This window comes from Alosa pseudoharengus, unplaced genomic scaffold, assembly GCF_046254945.1.
Source record: "Alosa pseudoharengus isolate Yale_2024_CS ecotype anadromous, Long Island Sound unplaced genomic scaffold, YU_APseudo_1.1 YU_APseudo_1.1_scf_15, whole genome shotgun sequence".
Taxonomy (NCBI): domain Eukaryota; kingdom Metazoa; phylum Chordata; class Actinopteri; order Clupeiformes; family Clupeidae; genus Alosa; species Alosa pseudoharengus.
Window position 1 is genome coordinate 19550921 of NW_027468620.1, and position 20979 is coordinate 19571899.

Below are 20979 nucleotides of genomic sequence, written 5' to 3' on the forward strand. Positions count from 1 at the left end.
GTCAAAACACATCTGTTGCACTCAGCTAACTGGCCTTCATAGTACACAAAGCTTCTTTTTTTCAAAAACGCACTCTTTGATTTTATATAAATTTTTTACTATTCAAAAATGCTATAAATCTATTATGTGCCTTCCCCTTTCGACTTACCCATATCAAAACACATCTGCTGCACTCGGCTAACTTGCCTACATAGTACACAAAGCTTCTTTTTTTCAAAAACACACTCTTTGATTTTATATACATTTTTTACTATTCAAAAATGCTATAAATCTATTATGTGCCTTCCCCTTTCGCCTTACCCATATCAAAACACATCTGCTGCACTCGGCTAACTTGCCTACATAGTACACAAAGCTTCTTTTTTTCAAAAACACACTCTTTGATTTTATATACATTTTTTACTATTCAAAAATGCTATAAATCTATTATGTGCCTTCCCCTTTCGCCTTACCCATATCAAAACACATCTGCTGCACTCGGCTAACTGCCCTACATAGTACACAAAGCTTCTTTTTTCCAAAAATGCACTCTTTGATTTTATATACATTTTTTATTATTCAAAAATGCTATAAATCTATTATGCGGCTTGACCTTTTGACCTAACCATGTCAAAACACATCTGTTGCACTCAGCTAACTGCCCTACATAATACACAAAGCTTCTTTTTCCCAAAAACTCACTCTTTGATTTTATATAATTTTTTTACTATTCAAAAATGCTATACATCTATTATGCGAATTGACCTTTTGACCAACCCATGTCAAAACACATCTGCTGCACTCAGTTAACTGCCCTACATAGTACACAAAGCTTCTTTTTTTCAAAAACGCACTCTTTGATTTTATATTATTTTTTTACTATTCAAAAATGCTATAAATCTATTATGTGCCTTCACCTTTTGACCTAGCCATGTCAAAACACATCTGTTGCACTCGGCTAACTGCCCTTCATAGTGCACAATGCTTCTTTTTTTCCAGAAACTCACTCTTTGATTTTATATAATTTTTTTACTATTCAAAAATGCTATAAATCTATTATGCGGCTTGACCTTTTGACCTACCCATGTCAAAACACATCTGTTGCACTCAGCTAACTGGCCTTCATAGGACACAAAGCTTATTTTTTCCAAAAACTCACTCTTTGATTTTATATTAATTTTTTACTTTATAAAAATGCTATAAATCTATTATGCGAATCGACCTTTTGACCTACCCATGTCAAAACACATCTGCTGCACTCAGCTAACTGCCCTACATAATACACAAAGCTTATTTTGTCCAAAAACTTACTCTTTGATTTTATATAAATTTTTTACTATTCAAAAATGCTATAAATCTATTATGCGGCTTGACCTTTTGACCTACCCATGTCAAAACACATCTGCTGCACTCGGCTAACTGCCCTACATAGTACACAAAGCTTCTTTTTTCCAAAAATGCACTCTTTGATTTTATATTATTTTTTTACTATTCAAAAATGCTATAAATCTATTATGTGCCTTCACCTTTTGACCTACCCATGTCAAAACACATCTGTTGCACTCAGCTAACTGCCCTACATAGTACACAAAGCTTCTTTTTTTCAAAAACGCACTCTTTGATTTTCTATTCTTTTTTTACTATTCAAAAATGCTATAAATCTATTATGTGCCTTCACCTTTTGACCTACCCATGTCAAAACACATCTGCTGCACTCGGCTAACTGCCCTACATAGTACACAAAGCTTCTTTTTTTTTAAAACGCACTCTTTGATTTTATATAATTCTTTTACTATTCAAAAATGCTATAAATCTATTATGCAGCTTGACCTTTCGACTTACCCATGTCAAAACACATCTGTTGCACTCAGCTAACTTGCCTACATAGTACACAAAGCTTCTTTTTTTCAAAAACGCACTCTTTGATTTTATATAAATTTTTTACTATTCAAAAATGCTATAAATCTATTATGTGCCTTCCCCTTTCGACTTACCCATATCAAAACACATCTGCTGCACTCGGCTAACTTGCCTACATAGTACACAAAGCTTCTTTTTTTCAAAAACACACTCTTTGATTTTATATACATTTTTTACTATTCAAAAATGCTATAAATCTATTATGTGCCTTCCCCTTTCGCCTTACCCATATCAAAACACATCTGCTGCACTCGGTTAACTGCCCTACATAGTACACAAAGCTTCTTTTTTTCAAAAACAGTCTTTGATTTTATATACATTTTTTACTATTCAAAAATGCTATAAATCTATTATGCGACCTGACCTTTTGACCTACCCATGTCAAAACACATCTGCTGCACTCAGCTAACTGCCCTACATAGTACACAAAGCTTATTTTTTTCCAAAGCCCACTCTTTGATTTTATAGATGTTTTATTATCAAAAAATGCTATAAATCTATATTATACATTTATTGAAAATTTAAAAAAATCCAGTTGATTTACACAGCCAAATGGAACTTTGGATGGAAAACAAAATATAGTTAACTTAATAAATATAAATGATGTATGTCTACGTACAAAGAGGTAGCTTGTTTTTTTGCATTTTTGAATAGTAATAAATTAATATAAAATCAAAGAGTGAGTTTTTGGAAAAAAAAAGCTTTGTGTACTACTGTATGTAGGACAGTTAGCTGAGTGCAGCAGATGTGTTTTGACATGGGTAGGTCAAAAGATGAAGGCGCATAATAAATTTATAGCATTTTTGAATAGTAAAAAAATAATATAAAATCAAAGAGTGCATTTTTGGAAAAAAGAAGCTTTGTGTACTATGTAGGGCAGTTAACTGAGTGCAGCAGATGTGTTTTGACATGGGTTGGTCAAAAGGTCAATTCGCATAATAGATGTATAGCATTTTTGAATAGTAAAAAAATTATATAAAATCAAAGAGTGAGTTTTTGGAAAAAAGAAGCTTTGTGTATTATGTAGGGCAGTTAGCTGAGTGCAACAGATGTGTTTTGACATGGTTAGGTCAAAAGGTCAAGCCGCATAATAGATTTATAGCATTTTAGAATAATAAAAAATGTATATAAAATCAAAGAGTGCATTTTTGGAAAAAAGAAGCTTTGTGTACTATGTAGGGCAGTTAGCCGAGTGCAGCAGATGTGTTTTGATATGGGTAAGGCGAAAGGGGAAGGCACATAATAGATTTATAGCATTTTTGAATAGTAAAAAATGTATATAAAATCAAAGAGTGTGTTTTTGAAAAAAAGAAGCTTTGTGTACTATGTAGGGCAGTTAACTGAGTGCAACAGATGTGTTTTGACATGGGTAGGTCAAAAGGTCAAGCCGCATAATAGATTTATAGCATTTTTGAATAGTAAAAAATGTATATAAAATCAAAGAGTAAGTTTTTGAAAAAAAGAAGCTTTGTGTACTATGTAGGGCAGTTAACTGAGTGCAGCAGATGTGTTTTGACATGGGTTGGTCAAAAGGTCAATTCGCATAATAGATTTATAGCATTTTTGAATAGTAAAAAATTTATATAAAATCAAAGAGTGAGTTTTTTGGAAAAAAGAAGCTTTGTGTATTATGTAGGGCAGTTAGCTGAGTGCAACAGATGTGTTTTGACATGGTTAGGTCAAAAGGTCAAGCCGCATAATAGATTTAAAGCATTTAAAGCATTTTTTTTACATTAAAAAATATTTATAAAATCAAAGAATGGATTTTTGGGAAAAAGAAGCTTTGTGTACTATATAGAGCAGTAATCCGAGTTCACCAGATGTGTTTTGACATGGGTAGGTCAAAAGGGCAAGCCGCATAATAGATTTGAAACATTTAACATTAAAAATGGTATAAAATCAAAGAGTAGGTTTTAGGGAAAAAGAAGCTTTGTGTACTAGAAAGGGCAGTAAGCCGAGTTCAGGAGATGTGTTTTAGTATGGGTAAGTCAAAAGGTGAAGCCGCATAATAGATTGAAATCTTTTATCAGCCTAAAAAATTCATAAAATCAAAACATGGGTTTTTGGACAAAAGAAGCTTTGTGTAATATAGGCAGGCCTTGTTTAAACACATTAAAGTTGGTTTGACAAACTCGACCCTCGTAGTCAGTGCTAAATAGATTTTTCGAATGTGTCGAATATCCAACGTCCAATATAAAACCAACTTTACCACGGTACCAGCTGCGAAGCGATGCCAGCTACAGAGATGGGGGAGGATCCACAAGGACGCTGTATACACAAAAAGGCACTAGTATAACTAAACGGCCACCAAGTCAAACAAAAGCAGAGCCTCCAGAGGAAAACGCCGAAACGCTGTTACATGTGTAAATAGCGGAAATTGGGTGAGCAACAACCAGCCAGTCGGACGTAACAGAAAAAGGCAGTCACTGAGTATATATGTATGAGTCTCACCAAAGCGATTGGCTGACCAATTACCTGCTAGTTGACGTGACGTTGACTACAGACAGGAACCACATTCCTTTCTGCTACATGTGCAATTCAACAACTGCACGCATGGCATATAAAAGATATATTCCTAGCCTACATTATTGTGTAGTAAATTGAGTTTATCCAACCTGCTGGCAAGCCAAAATGCGTTGCACATGGCTTTATCATTGTCCTCTAATGCAATATAAGCAACTTGAATATATCGCACACCCAGTTTGAACACCCTGATGGACACTGAACTCTGGGGGTTATTTGAACGTTCACTGAAGTGGTTTAGGTTACTAGAGCAAGAATTCCGCCCGTCTTTGCGCAATTGGCCATTGATTGACGGCCATTAATGAATTAATATAGGTGGCCTGCACGCACAGAGTTTGTTTGATGCATGGAGTTTCCGACCGTTTTCCCCTGAGAGCTTAGAGAATAAAATGAGGACCTCATATATGTACCTGTGTTTTACATATAATGTGTAACATTTATTCACATGGCCAGTTCAAAATCACCTGGTTTTGACTGAAATGTGTGCCGATATCAATTATTGGGAAAAACATTGTTTGGAGTGGATGGCGGGTGGATTGTTGATGTAGCTGCAGGTGCAGATGACATGACAACAGCTCATCCATGCATCTAGGATGTTGGAATTTGATAGGATACAGGAACTGAGATAAATTTAAAATGAGGATTGTTAATGACCGTGGTAAAGTTGGTTTTATATTGGACGTTGGATATTCGACACATTCGAAAAATCTATTTAGCACTGACTACGAGGGTCGAGTTTGTGTCAAACCAACTTTAATGTGTTTAAACAAGGCCTGCCTATATTACACAAAGCTTCTTTTGTCCAAAAACCCATGTTTTGATTTTATGATTTTTTTATGCTGATAAAAGATTTCAATCTATTATGCGGCTTCACCTTTTGACTTACCCATACTAAAACACATCTCCTGAACTCGCCTTACTGGCCTTTCTAGTACAGAAAGCTTCTTTTCCCCTAAAACCTACTCTTTGATTTTATACATTTTTTAATGTTAAATGTTTCAAATCTATTATGCGGCTTGCCCTTTTGACCTAACCATGTCAAAACACATCTGGTGAACTCGGATTACTGCTCTATATAGTACACAAAGCTTCTTATTCCCAAAAACCCATTCTTTGATTTTATAAATATTTTTTAATGTAAAAAAAATGCTATAAATGCTTTAAATCTATTATGCGGCTTGACCTTTTGACCTATCCATGTCAAAACACATCTGTTGCACTCAGCTAACTGCCCTTCATAGTGCACAATGCTTCTTTTTTCCAGAAACTCACTCTTTGATTTTATATTAATTTTTTACTTTATAAAAATGCTATAAATCTATTATGCGAATTGACCTTTTGACCTACCCATGTCAAAACACATCTGATGCACTCAGCTAACTGCCCTACATAATACACAAAGCTTATTTTGTCCAAAAACATACTCTTTGATTTCATATTAATTTTTTACTATTCAAAAATGCTATACATTTATTATGCGGCTTGACCTTTTGACCTACCCATGTCAAAACACATCTGTTGCACTCAGCTAACTGCCCTTCATAGTGCACAATGCTTCTTTTTTCCAGAAACTCACTCTTTGATTTTATATTAATTTTTTACTTTATAAAAATGCTATAAATCTATTATGCGAATTGACCTTTTGACCTACCCATGTCAAAACACATCTGATGCACTCAGCTAACTGCCCTACATAATACACAAAGCTTATTTTGTCCAAAAACATACTCTTTGATTTCATATTAATTTTTTACTATTCAAAAATGCTATACATTTATTATGCGGCTTGACCTTTTGACCTACCCATGTCAAAACACATCTGTTGCACTCAGCTAACTGCCCTACATAGTACACAAAGCTTCTTTTTTTTAAAAACGCACTCTTTGATTTTATATTATTTTTTTACTATTCAAAAATGCTATAAATCTATTATGCGGCTTGACCTTTTGACCTACCCATGTCAAAACACATCTGTTGCACTCAGCTAACTGCCCTACATAGTACACAAAGCTTCTTTTTTTCAAAAACGCACTCTTTGATTTTATATTATTTTTTTACTATTCAAAAATGCTATAAATCTATTATGTGCCTTCACCTTTTGACCTACCCATGTCAAAATACATCTGTTGCACTCAGCTAACTGCCCTACACAGTACACAAAGCTTATTTTTTCCAAAAACTCCCTCTTTGATTTTGTATAATTTTTTTTACTGTAATTTTTTTTTATACATCTATTATGTGCCTTCACCTTTTGACCTACCCATGTCAAAACACATCTGCTGCACTCATCTAACTGCCCTACATAGTACACAAAGCTTCTTTTTTCCAAAAGCTCCTTCTTTGATTTTATATACATTTTTTTACAGTAAGAAATTATATAAGATCAAAGAGGGAGTTTTTGGAAAAAAGAAGCTTTGTGTATTATGAAGGGCAGTTAGCTGAGTGTAACAGATGTGTTTTAACATGGGTAGGTTGAAAGTGGAAGCCGCATAATAGATTTATAGCATTTTTGAATAGTAAAATATTAATATAAAATCAAAGAGTGAGTTTTTGGAAGAAAGAAGCTTTGTGTACTATGAAGGGAAATTAGCTGAGTACAACAGATGTGTTTTGACATGGGTAGGTCAAAAGGTGAAGGCACATAATAGATTTATAGCATTTTTGAATAGTAAAAAATTATATAAAATCAAAGAGTGCGTTTTTGAAAAAAAGAAGCTTTGTGTACTATGTAGGGCAGTTAGCTGAGTGCAGCAGATGTGTTTTGACATGGGTAGGTCAAAAGGTCAGGTCGCATAATAGATTTATAGCATTTTTTGAATAGTAAAAAATTAATATAAAATCAAAGAGTAAGTTTTTGGACAAAATAAGCTTTGTGTATTATGTAGGGCAGTTAGCTGAGTGCAGCAGATGTGTTTTGACATCGGTAGGTCAAAAGGTCAAGCCGCATAATAAATGTATAGCATTTTTGAATAGTAAAAAATTAATATGAAATCAAAGAGTATGTTTTTGGACAAAATAAGCTTTGTGTATTATGTAGGGCAGTTAGCTGAGTGCATCAGATGTGTTTTGACATGGGTAGGTCAAAAGGTCAATTCGCATAATAGATTTATAGCATTTTTATAAAGTAAAACATTTATATAAAATCAAAGAGTGAGTTTAAAGCATTTATAGCATTTTTTTTACATTAAAAAATATTTATAAAATCAAAGAATGGGTTTTTGGGAAAAAGAAGCTTTGTGTACTATATAGAGCAGTAATCCGAGTTCACCAGATGTGTTTTGACATGGGTAGGTCAAAAGGGCAAGCCGCATAATAGATTTGAAACATTTAACATTAAACATTTTATAAAATCAAAGAGTAGGTTTTAGGGAAAAAGAAGCTTTGTGTACTAGAAAGGGCAGTAAGGCGAGTTCAGGAGATGTGTTTTAGTATGGGTAAGTCAAAAGGTGAAGCCGCATAATAGATTGAAATCTTTTATCAGCATAAAAAATTCATAAAATCAAAACATGGGTTTTTGGACAAAAGAAGCTTTGTGTAATATAGGCAGGCCTTTTTTAAACACATTAAAGTTGGTTTGACACAAACTCGACCCTCGTAGTCAGTGCTAAATAGATTTTTCGAATGTGTCGAATATCCAACGTCCAATATAAAACCAACTTTACCACGGTTTGGTAATGTCGGAATAGCGGTACTAAAAAAAGTCGGAGTAGGGGCATGTCTAAATAGAGGCATGTCGTAATAACGGTATGTCGTAATAGAGGGTTGTCGTAATAACGGGATGTCATAATAAAGAGTGAACCCCGACTTCCGAGGGCCCTGACATTTAAAACGAGACATTGAGCACTTTGAAAAAGCACTGGTAGTTTACTTACAAGACGATTTATACAGACAGTATCTTCACGAAGTTTAGCGTTTGCAGCCATCTTGAATTTAGTCACGATAAGTCGAGTGACGAGTAAGAATGAACAGGTATGATAAGGGATCAGATTCCAAAAATAATTCCGTGGAAATGCATGGATTCCAGTTGCTGCTACTGGAAGAAACTGGAATTCAAGTACCTTAGCAACAGCCTAGCAACCAACATCATTAACCTAGCAATAGCAACAGCATAGCAACCACCATAACTACTCTAGCAACAGTCAGTTGTCATCAACTTTGACTCCAGTCAACTGTTTCCTCTCCCCACAACTGTTACAAAATAAAAGTCTTCACTGCTATAATCCCTTATTAAATGATTTAACCATTTAAACTATCCAACTTTTTAACTGTTCAACTATTCCAACTGTCAGTTGTCATCAACTATGACTCCCGTCAACTGTTTCCTCTGCCCAAAGCTGTTTCAAAATAAAAGTTCTCACTACAATAATTCCCTATGAAATATTTGAACCATTTAAACTATCCAACTATTTAACTGTTCAGCCAATCCAACTGTCGTCATCAGCTATGACTCCCGCCAATTGTGTCCTCTGCCCACAACTGTTTGGCAGCCTGGGCTTTTCAGTCAACTAGTGTGATCAACTCCCAATCTACATTCAACTTTTAAACTGTCTACTTTTAAACTATCAACTTTTATTAAGCTGTGTAACCACCATGTCTGTCCTAGCGTCATGCACTCGTAATTCCCTGGAATTACATTCTCTAGTTTTCCATTAATATTTAGTGCTCACTGTATAATGTATTGCATAGGGATGTGTTTATCTTCATAAGGAGGTAAGATAATTTGGTCCGGTTGAAGGTGAGGAAGTCTATAGTCAGGGTGATTCACATCTGCTGTCTTTTCCTCTGAAATGCTGTATGAAATAAATCTGAAGGCAATCATCTTACCAGTGCTAAGTGAAATCATTCATTATTAATTGGTAATGGATATCAGTCAGACAGTCAGCAATCTACTGTCATTTCAGGATGCAAGTGCTTTACAATGAGTTAAGCCAATGATTTTAAGCCAAAGGCTTGCTCTGATGCACGTTACTCATGGCCAAATGGAGGAGCAGAGTTTGACATTTAGATGGTTCAGAGATTACCCATTAAATGCTCAATGGCTCCTCGATGAAGCAGAGAACTGATTTAAATGAATTGATATTTGCATAGTCTGATCCTAGGTAAACAGCCACATTGATTGGCAGCTTGTTGGCTGGGAGATAATAAAATATCAGTCATTTATTAAGCTGTGCTGTCAATGAGGTGCAAAATCTCTCCAACAATCAGTGTCTGGTATGTCTTTGCTAACTCTATGGTTAAATGATAAGACTTTGTACTATAGAGTGGATGCCAGTGTTGTAATCGACACATTAAACCTTGAGTCTGAGTTTAGTCTCGAGTCCTTAGTGTTCGAGTCCAAGTCAAGTCCAAGTCATTTATAAAAAAATATGAATCTAGTCCCTTTTGATCTGACTCAAGTCTGAGATAAATTACAAAAAAAAACTGTCACCTTTTAAATGCCAAAAAGCGCACATGCACATGCTTCAAAACACATTGATAGCTGTGAAAAGTGTGAAGATGTGCATTCCCTACCATACCATTCCATTCACAAAAAATCAGGACTATTTAGAAAAATGCTGACGGCGCTAGTGTTAAGAAAAAGGATCTAAATTCTTGTCTCCAAACTATAAGTTCGAATGCAGTCAATGCACAAGTTAGAGCCCAAGTCTGAAGATCAAAAGAAAAGATATGAACACTGTTAAATGCTCCCATAAACGTTATTCCGTAATGTTTTGATCTTGAGTATCTTTGTATCTCTTCCACATGTGTCTTAGACACTCTGCTTACCAATTTCTTCAAAACTGTTTTTCATCTTATAGCAGCAGATGTCCTTCAAATTGTAAATGTATCACTGCTGTCTGGCACTTTTCCTAAATCACTGAAAACAGCTGTTGTAAAGACACTTCTCAAGAATAATAACCTGGATGCCTCTATGCTAAACAAAAACAGGCCAATCTACCTTTTATTGGCAAAAAGTAGTCTTTAATCAACTAACCACCTTCCTAACATCAAATGGGTATTTTGATTACTTTCAGTCTCGTTTTCGGGCAAATCACAGCACTAAATCAGCTCTCATTAAAGTTTTCAATGACATACGCCTCAACACAGATTTAGGTAAAACATCAGTCCTAGTGCTACTGGACATGCATTTCACTCTGTTGATAACAATATTTTACTACACAGACTAGAACACTGGGTTGGATTTACAGGCATAGTTATCAACTGGCTAAAATCATATCTACAAGAAAGGAGCTTCTTTGTTGCCATCGGAAACTGTACTTCAGCACCAACATCCTTGACTTGTGTTGTGTTCCCCCAGGGGTCGATCTTGGGGCCACTGTTATTCAACCTCTATATGCTCCCACTTGGACAAATCATCCAAAATAATTTGATTTTATATCATAGCTATGCAGATGACACACACATTTCGTCCCCTTAGAATTATAAGGTTCTATCTGACATTTTTGTCAAAATTGAGTTATTTACATATTCTTATTCTGTGACACCTTAAGAAGATGAGGTGAGGTGTTTCTTGCAGTTGTATGTATTTTTGGACATTATATCTAAAGAGGTTTGTTCCACTTAGCAGTATAACTCTATGGAATTCTAAAACTTTGAAGCTCAATATCTCAGAACTACTCAGAACGTAGATAGAACCCTATAATTCTAAGGGGACGCTTACTTAGCTCTGTTACCAAACGACTGTGGTCCCCTTGAATCTATGTGTCAGTGTATAGAACAAATCAAAACCCGGATGTCTCAAAAAAATCTCAAAATTTTCATCAGCTGAACAAAGAAAAAACTGAAGTTATTATATTTGGTAAAAAAGAGGAAAGACTTAGGGTTGCCTCTCTCCTTGACACAAAAGGGTTGAAGGCAAAAGATACTGTTAAAAATCTTGGTGTAATTGACAGTGATCTCAACAGTGATTTCAACAGCCACATGAAAGTGATAACTAAATCAGCTTTTTACCACATCAAAAATATTGACAAACTTAGAGGGCTGGTGTCAAAACATGACTTAGAAATACCTTTGAATACATGCATTTATCTCCAGCAGGGTTGATTACTGCAATGTACTGTTCACAGGCCTTCATAAAAAGACTATTAAACAGCTTCAGGTGATACAAAATGCAGCAGCTACAGTAGGATTCTAACAAAAACTAAAAGAACTGACCATATTACTCCAATTCTTAAGTTCCTGGCTTCAAAATAAAAGTTCTCACTACAATAATTCCCTATGAAATATTTGAACCACATCATTTTCATATCCCGCCGGCGGGACGGTTACCCCCCTCCCCCACCTCCCCCCAACATTTTAAATCAATTGTATGCACCATATTGCTATGTAGCATAGTAATGTTATACACCATTTCAAAGCTTTGGCTCTTGGGAATCCAAAAATGAAAATTGTTTTCATGTACAATCTGTATAGTGCTTTACATTTTCAGATTAATTTTATTATGTCTCAATTAAATTTGATCCAAAATGCCCCCCTCCCCCTCCTCCGCTTTTGGTGCTACCCTGACTTCTGGCTGTAGTAGATGCAACATATTGGGTACTGAAATATTCACAAGAATCCATAGAAATTTAATCTTCATGTTGTTTTATCCATATTAGTTGTACAGATGTATAGTTTATCTTATACACACTCATTAAACCAACAAAGTAAATGCAAAAATAGAGACTTTTTTGTAATTATTCCATATTTTGTGTAGTCAGTCTATATCAGAACACCTGACATACAAAGTCCACAAGAAACCTCCAAGTGTTACCTTTCATTTGAGACCAGGATTATGCTTCTACACAAAGGGGTTCATGTGCAGTAAGCATGTCAGTATGCATTTGGATAACAAAAAGTCCTATGGGGAGTTTTCATAGGCATTTTACAAAACGCATGAGCATACCTTGGCAAATAATGGTCTCTAAAGCACTCATATTTTCATTCTATATTGATCTACTTTTGCACACACTCTCACAAGACCTGGTGCTAGGGCTCAGTTGTGTTTCTAAGGGATATCAAGTGACCCAGAGGGCTGAAATGTGGTCAGTTCAGAGATGCTTGTAATCCGGCAGAAAGAAAAAACTATATTCTAGCCTCTCTGTGTTAACAGTTATGTTGACTGTTTCCTACGAAAACTACAGGTTCTCAGCTTTCTATAGAGGTCCAACATTTGATGGTAGGCCCCAAAAGAGGTGGGAACAATGCCCTTGTAAATAGGCACAGTGCAATTTCAGGCAAAAACTTGAAATTTGTATTGAGATCTTTAAAGCACTATTGCTTGTTTATGAATCAGTAAATGGAGCAGGACCTAAATACCTATCAGACATGCTTCAGCAGTACACACCTTCGCGTCCTCTCAGGTCCCAGGTGAAAACCCTGTTAGTAAAACCTACTGTTAGAACTAAACATGGTGAAGCAGCTTTTAGCTGCTATGCGGCTCAGCTCTGGAACCAACTTTGAGATGACATCAAAAAGGCCCCAACTGTAGCCAGTTTTAAATCTAGACATAAGAACAAACTGTTGGCTCAGATGCTTTCCGCTAACTGCGCTGCGAGTTACAAATTCTGAATCTGCCTTGAAAATTATTCTACCTTGTCTTTTATTACTTGTATTACTTCTTTACTACTTTTGCCTTTTTTTTTAATTAATTATTCTTTATTTTTAAATTATTTTACATTGTGCATTTTATGTTTTCTTTTTATTATGATCTTTACCTTTTAAACTATTCTTTGACTATATGGACCTTCTATGCTTTTATTTGTTATTACTGTTTACTTTTGTTTATGTAAAGCACATTGAATGACCTCTGTGTATGAAATGCGCTATGTAAATAAACTTGACTTGACTTGACTTGACTTGACTGTCAGGCATTGTAAAAAAAAAGTTTAAAAAAGTTTTTTTACCACTTAAAGATTGAAAAAGGTTTTTTTTAACCACTTTAAGATTGCGTTGCGGAATAAAGTTTATGGGATCATCAATTTCTTTTGATTTTCATCAGGGGGCAGCCGTGGCCTACTGGTTAGCACTTCGGACTTGTAACCGGATGGTTGCCAGTCCGAACCCCGACCAGTAGGCACGGCTGAAGTGCCCTTGAGCAAGGCACCTAACCCCTCACTGCTCCCAAACGCTGTTGTTGCAGGCAGCTCACTGCGCCAGGATTAGTGTGTGCTTCACCTCACTGTGTGTTCACTGTGTGCTGAGTTTGTTTCACTAATTCACGGATTGGGATAAATGCAGAGACCAAATTTCCCGCACGGGATCAAAAGAGTATATACTTATACTTATATACATCTTAAGTTAACCTGAAAAAATGTTTTGGATATGCGTACCTACACTTTGCTTTTGTTGTCTAGAGTGAAGTCTGAGTCAAGAGTGCTAAAGTCCAAACTCAAATACTACAATAATAGGATCTTACATGCTGTGTATGGGTGAAATGTTAGTATTTTAGTGTAGTATTCCAAAGGTATTCAAATTATGTTTTCTAAACAAAGTTTGAGAGGAGCTCTAAATTACCCTTCATCCATAGGGGGTATTAGCATTGGCATCCCAGGACCATGGCCAGCTACCAAGCCAAACTTGCTATTCTCTGCACTCAAAGCAATCCAATGAGAGAACTAGTGAACTTACAGCTATCTGCAAAGGTACCTTTGCTTCCAGCTTGTTTTGCATTTGGTATTTCGCAAAAAAATAAACATGTTGTAATTTGAGATGTAGTGTTGAAAGCCTACTTTTCATCCACGGAACAAAATTCCTGTATTTTTTTTTTCACAGTGAAAGAAAACTCAAAGATGGGTTTGTCACGTTTCTGTCATGTTTACATAAAATATTTAATCTACCCAAATATATGTATTTACTTACTTTCACTACATCACACTTTTATTACATATTACTTCCTCACTATTGTCACTTGAAGTAGTTCGCTGGCTTAGTGACCTTCTAATTGACTAGCCAATCAGGTGTGGTGGAGGTCATGAGCTGGAGTCTCGCTTTAAACAAAATAGGAAGTGAGCTGTCAAACCGGCGGGGAGTTGAATGTTCAGTCAATGCGTTGTGTCGGAGGTTGCGGTAGCTCGGTGGAAGTTCGGAAACGCTTTAACTAAAACCTATGGACCTATTGGACTACTTGAAGTAAACTAAAATCTATGGACCTATTGGACTACTGGAAGTGAACGTGGATGTTCGGAATGGACGTGTGGATTATAAAGGTACTGTGCTATTGGATTAGTGCGAAGTGTTAGGCTACACTTTTTGCCTGGCTAATCGAGCCTATACCTCCCTAAACCTCCTCCAAAAACTTCGGTTTCAACTAGGCCTACGTCGTTTTTCATCTCTTCCTTGCTGCTCTCCTCCCGGGACACACACACGCTCATATAGGCTACACACACACACACAGGAACACTTGCTGCCAGCCCCTCCTAGGCCGCTCGTTTTCATTTGTTTGTTTTTTGGTTATTGTTTTGTTTGTGTGCGTCGCCATAGACGTAGCGTTTTATTGATCTAATGAACTGTTGTCGACGTCGCCGACGTCCTGAACTGAATGACATTTTGTTTAATACACTGCATCACCTGCTTGAAAACCATATGCTGTGTTGTGTTTCTGTTATTGTCAACTTTAAAACGGGAAGGGTGACGGGGTCTTCATACTGACACGGCAGTTTTAATGCTGCCTGGCGCCCAACATAATCATTTCCTTTTCTTGTGTCAGAGGCCACCGTCACAGTGTTGAAAGCCTACTTTTCATCCACAAATTCCTGTATTTTTTTTTCACAGTGAAAGAAAACTCAAAGATGGGTTACTGCAGGAGTTGATCCATGCAAATATGAACAGATTATGAACCACTGGGCCCCTGGGTACAGACATGAAAAGGGCCCCCCTGTTCACCGTAAAAAGTTAATAACTCAGTAATGGTAGGGGAGTCTGCGGGTATACCCACCCCCCACCCCCCCCAACCCCTTAAATGTTGACTTCTGGAGAGTTTTGTGGAAAGAAATGGACAGATTGAGACTTTCAAATATGACATAAACATCAACAGATTTAAGGCATCTTGCTGTGAAAAAAAGAATTACATAGCATGATTATCATACATACGGTAGCATGACCTGTGTTATTTGACTGAGGGGCCCCATTCTTATATCAGGGGTGAGTAACATCACCCTTATAATTGAGGGGCCCTATTAAGACATACTGTATCACATAACATAACCCGTGTTATTTGACTGAGGAGCTCTAGATATCAGTTATCCCTGCATACAAACACTTTTTTTTACTTATTTTACCAATACAGTTTTTAGCACTACTTTCCTTTTTAATAAATAAATAAATAAATCAGAAGAGCAGTGAAAGGACCTGTTTGCCTGGTTTTGGTTACCAAGGAAACACTAAGACCAGAGAAGTGAATTTTCTCACAGAAGAACAGATGCTTATATAGAATTAGTGAATGCCTTACATTTTTTTGACAGTATTCATGACATTGTTGCACTGAAATGGTTTTATCTTTATGTGAAGTGCATGATTTTCATTACCTATAAAGGTGCATCATCATTTCTACATGAGGTGCATGCCATAAATGTTCCAGCTGCAAATGGTTTAGTTTAATTTAGGGTTTAGGGTTTAGTATGAACACCATCATGATATGTACACAGTCATGCTTTAACATGGTAATAATTGTCATTACTGTCCTGTTCTGATGAGCTACTAAATGATTAATAAGTAAATGATTCATGACATTCCTTGAGACTTGCAGTGACTTACTGTGCACGCTTTTAGATGGGCAATGTTCAGTTAAGTGAAAAGGATATATATTGTACACTACTATTATAATGTTATCGCTATCATATTCTTTAAGGTACCCTATTGTGTTGCTGAGATATGTTGTGTTGCCCTGATATATATACATCATATCAGCCAAAGAGGACACATGTAACTCCTCTCCTAGTTACTCTCCATTGGCTCCCTATGGTATAGTAGCCAGAATTAAATTTAAATCTCTCACTTTGGCCTATAGCATACTGACTGGATCTGCTCCTAGTTATTTTAATTCAATAATCAAGCCTTACATCCCCAACCGCCCACTGCGGTCTTCTGATGAGCGTCTTATGTCGACCAGTCATAAAAACTAGGTCTAATTCAAGACTCTATTCCTCAGTGGTTCCATGTTGGTGGAATGAGTTGCCCAGTGCTCTCCATTCCTGTGGTAGTTTTGAGTCGTTTTAAGAGGGGTCTAAAGACATTCCTGTTCAACATGTCCTTAGTTGTTTAAGCGCTTATGGTTTGTATAATATTGTTTTATTTTCATTAGGCTGTTGATTAATTTGACATTATTGTTTATTATTGATATTCTCCTTGATGTAGTCTTACCATGTCATTGTTTTTATATTATTGATTGAATGGACATTATTGTTTTATTATTGCTTTTCCCCTCATTTTCATTGCTTATTTTATTAGACTATTGATTGAATTGATATTGTTGTTTATTATTACTATTCTCCTTATTATATTTGACCAACATTCTAATCTGTTCCCTGTTTAAATTTTAAATATTATGTTGTTTTGTATTTGTGTGTCGCTTTAGAAAAAGGCGTCTGCCAAATCAATAACCATAACTATATATATATATATATATATATATATATATATATATATATATATATATATATATATATATATATATATATATCAGGGCTTTGAACCGGTTCAAGGAATGAAAACGAAAACCGGGAACTTTTTGTATTTTACAGGGAACAGAAACGAAACCGGAAACATTATTATTTTTTATGTTCTGGAACAGGAACACTTATTTAAAAATAATGGTAACCGGTTAATACCGGTTTTATTTCGTTCCTCAAAGTTTTCGTTGCCTAATTAACTAAAAAAAAAAAAAGTAATTATTTTCCTGCGCGCGTTACCATGACGGCTGAGGTTCACTTCCTGTGTGACATCACATCAGACATTCGCTGACTGAATGGAGAGAGAGCGGTGGATTACAAAGTCTCCACTCCACATCTTAAATAAGAGGTAAATTACGATCCATCGTTAATTAAAACGCTCATTCCAAACACAATATCAATAGCTATATTTGTCGACTCCACGTTAATGATGGACTAGCGAACATTAGGCCTACTGGATGGCCTTTCCCCCGACAGTTGCAATTTGTTGTTGCCCGAGTGGCATAACCACGTGTCTTAATAATGTCGTTACGTTTGTGTGGAAATTTTCTCTTTTAACAATAAACTACACATTTGAAATAATTGTAGGCCTATTTAATTATTATTATTAGGGCTGTCAAAATAACTGATTAATTTCGATTAATTAATTTGAGAAAAAATAACTGAGAAAAAATAACTGAAAAAAATTAGTGCAGATTAATCGATTCCGTATGACCTTTGACCCCGAGCCATTCTAGTCAGTAAAAATTAGACTGTAAAATGAAGGAGAGAGAAGAAAACGTGCTGCCTGGATCATTGATTGGAACATTTACTTTTAAAAAACGGCCTGATGGTGTGTGTTGAAAATAAAGTCCTTTGCAATGTCTGCAAGTGTTGACATTGAGGGGAGTGTTCATTTATTTTCATTGTGTCCCCTAGGTTATATCTGTGGCCTGAAATGCCTTGTATGTGGAAAAAAAAAACTTCTTCCTGAAGCACTTTTGAATTTATTTCCTCAGGTCATATCATAGATTATTATGGTCATTATTTGAACAGTGAAAATAATAATAAAAGAGTTTTTGAACTTTAATGTCACTAATGCTGATTATTCAATGATTCATTTGAATTTAAATATTTAAAATACTTTCACAGCAAAAATTATATATGCGATTAAATTAGATGAATTAATCACAGAGTATGTAATTAATTAGATGAACTATTTTAATCGATTGACAGCCCTAATTATTATTATGAATAATATAATTATTATTATGTAATAATGGTTGTAATATTATTACATTTGGTTTAAGCTGGATGAGAAAGATGTGACATAATTCTATAGCATTAAACAGCTGACAGGAACGAAATTAACCGTTCCGGGAACAGTATTTTTTTGTTCTAACCGGTTCGGGAACGTCAATTTATTGGTGGAACTCATAACCGGAAACGTTATAATTCCGTTTCTGTTCGGAACGAACCGATTGGGAAAAAAAATCGGTTCAAACCCCTGATATATATATATATATATATATCACTCAAAACATATTCCGCAATAAAGTGTGAAACACTCTGTTCTAGCATAAAAAATGCATAATGTGTGTCTGACATCAAATGGTCTATAATTAAATGATCTACAGCATATGTCCATGAGGTAGCACTGAGTAATCAGAGAGTGAGACCTGCAGCACTTTAGAATATGTCTCAGTGGGTCTGCAAGTCTTTTTGATAAGACAGCAGCATGTATTAAAGCTCTGAACGCACCCATTCAGCAGAGAAGAGGGAAGAGGAAGAGAGGTAATGAAGAGGGAAAGAAAGAGCAAGAGTGGGAAAAAAAGAAAGTGGGTGAGAGAAAGAAAGATGGAGAGAAAGTGAGAGGGAGACAAGGAGAGGAACAGGTAGGTATGACATGTCACCCTAATCCTTACACGAGTCAAGCATAATGAGACAACCGTTTCTTTTTTTCCGCTTGGTTTCTTTGCAGATTAAAGGCACAGATTTGCCTATGAGTGTAGCCAATGTTTCTGCCTTGCCATAGAGATATATTGAGGCAAAAAAGTTTGACTTTTTTATCATTACATTTACATTTATTCATTTAGCAGACACTTTTATTCAAAGCCACTTACACATGTCAATTATATTGCAAAGGCCATTGTCTCCGGAGCAACTCGAGGTTAAGTGTCTTACTCAAGGACACAACGGTGGAAGCTGGGTATTGAACCCACAACTTTTCAGGCTTGCTAGTCCGGCTACACATAACCAGCCACTACACAACCAGCGCCCCATTATCATGCTTTACCTCAGTCTTTCACTACAATCAAACTGTAATGTCCTAATAATTACAAATATAAACAATTTTTTTTTTACAAAAACAAAAGAAGTAAATAATAAACAAACTGGAGATCAGATCTAAGGTGTGCTTCCATTGTGGCGGCGGCTGATAAGGATGTTATCTGGCACTGTTTGCCACACACCTCTGGGGAGACGCTGTCCAAAGTCAATCTCCAAATAGAAATTGCAACGCCTGTCAGTCTTCATCACAAGGAACAGTTCCACTTTCCCTGTGACTAAACAGCTGAACGAGTCTAATTGATAAGTGTGAGAAATCACTGAGAAGCATGGTGCACAGAGATCAAACCACCTAAAGAGCAAAGAGCTCTACTCCTCTGATCGTCAGTTAAGGCCTGAAATTAAAGAATGTGACTTAGTGCGGTAGCACAGCACAGATACTGCCGCCACAGATATGCTGTTGAGCCCTTTTGTCATGTCATCTTTTTACATTTAATCTGTGAATTATTAATATATTAAATAATTGATCGTATGGACACTGTGTACTGTATTGACACAGTAGTACAACATTTAAAAACAACTGCTAATAAAAAGTTATGTTTTATCAAAATGTGAATGATACCTAGCTGAAAAACATACCTTCATACTTATTGACACGGGGCTTGGTGTCTTTCTGCAAAGCAGTAATAAGAGATATTCATCTAGAGATTATCTTTGGTGAAAACAACCATTACTTTGTCAGGGAAAATTACAGCTGTTTTCTACATTGAGGAAGAACACTGCTCAACTTCACATGGCTGCAGCCTGTAAATGATAATTGTAAAGTGCACTCATTTAACGGAGCTGCTGCTTATTTTGGACTCTAATTGGGAGTCAGGCGCAGGCATATCAACCGAAACAGCAGGTACCATCACCACCACCAAAAATAGAAACTGCAGATGCACAGATTCAAGTCAAACAAATATAATGCAGGTCTACAGTATATGATAAATCAAACCTTTTATTATCTATATATCTATATCAGCTAAGGCATGTAATCAGGTATAATCAGCCCACAGGTTATACTGTAGAGAAACACCAAACAGAGCCAATCAGACGCTTATAAAAAGGGATATAATGACATGATTATATGTATCAGAAAATCATTTCAGCCTCAATATTATAAAATTTCTTATATAATAGCTAATATGCTATGATATGATACTCTATACCAATGGATGGAACTGAGAGTGTTGACATATATTATTGCAATTTAATCACATTAATATTGTATTAATACTGTATTGTCACAAATCGGTCTAGACTTAGGAGACTTACTCCAGAAAAGGAGCTACTGTACACTCATTAATACTCAGGTTCATAGGCCCTTTCTTGGCCATATCAAACTGCATGAATCCATTTTACTTGGATAATTAAAAGTATGTTTCAGTAACTTTAAAATAATCTGACACATTATTTGTTTAATTACATAAGCTCTTTGTTTAGAATTGAAACTCTTGACTTACAACAAGCACACATCAGAGAATCATGTTCCCCATTTAATTACAGAGTAATGAGTAATGTAAAGAAAGTTTGGTGTTTCAACATCAAGCACCAAAGATTATAATCTAACAAACTATGCATCTCTAGAGGATACATCCACCCC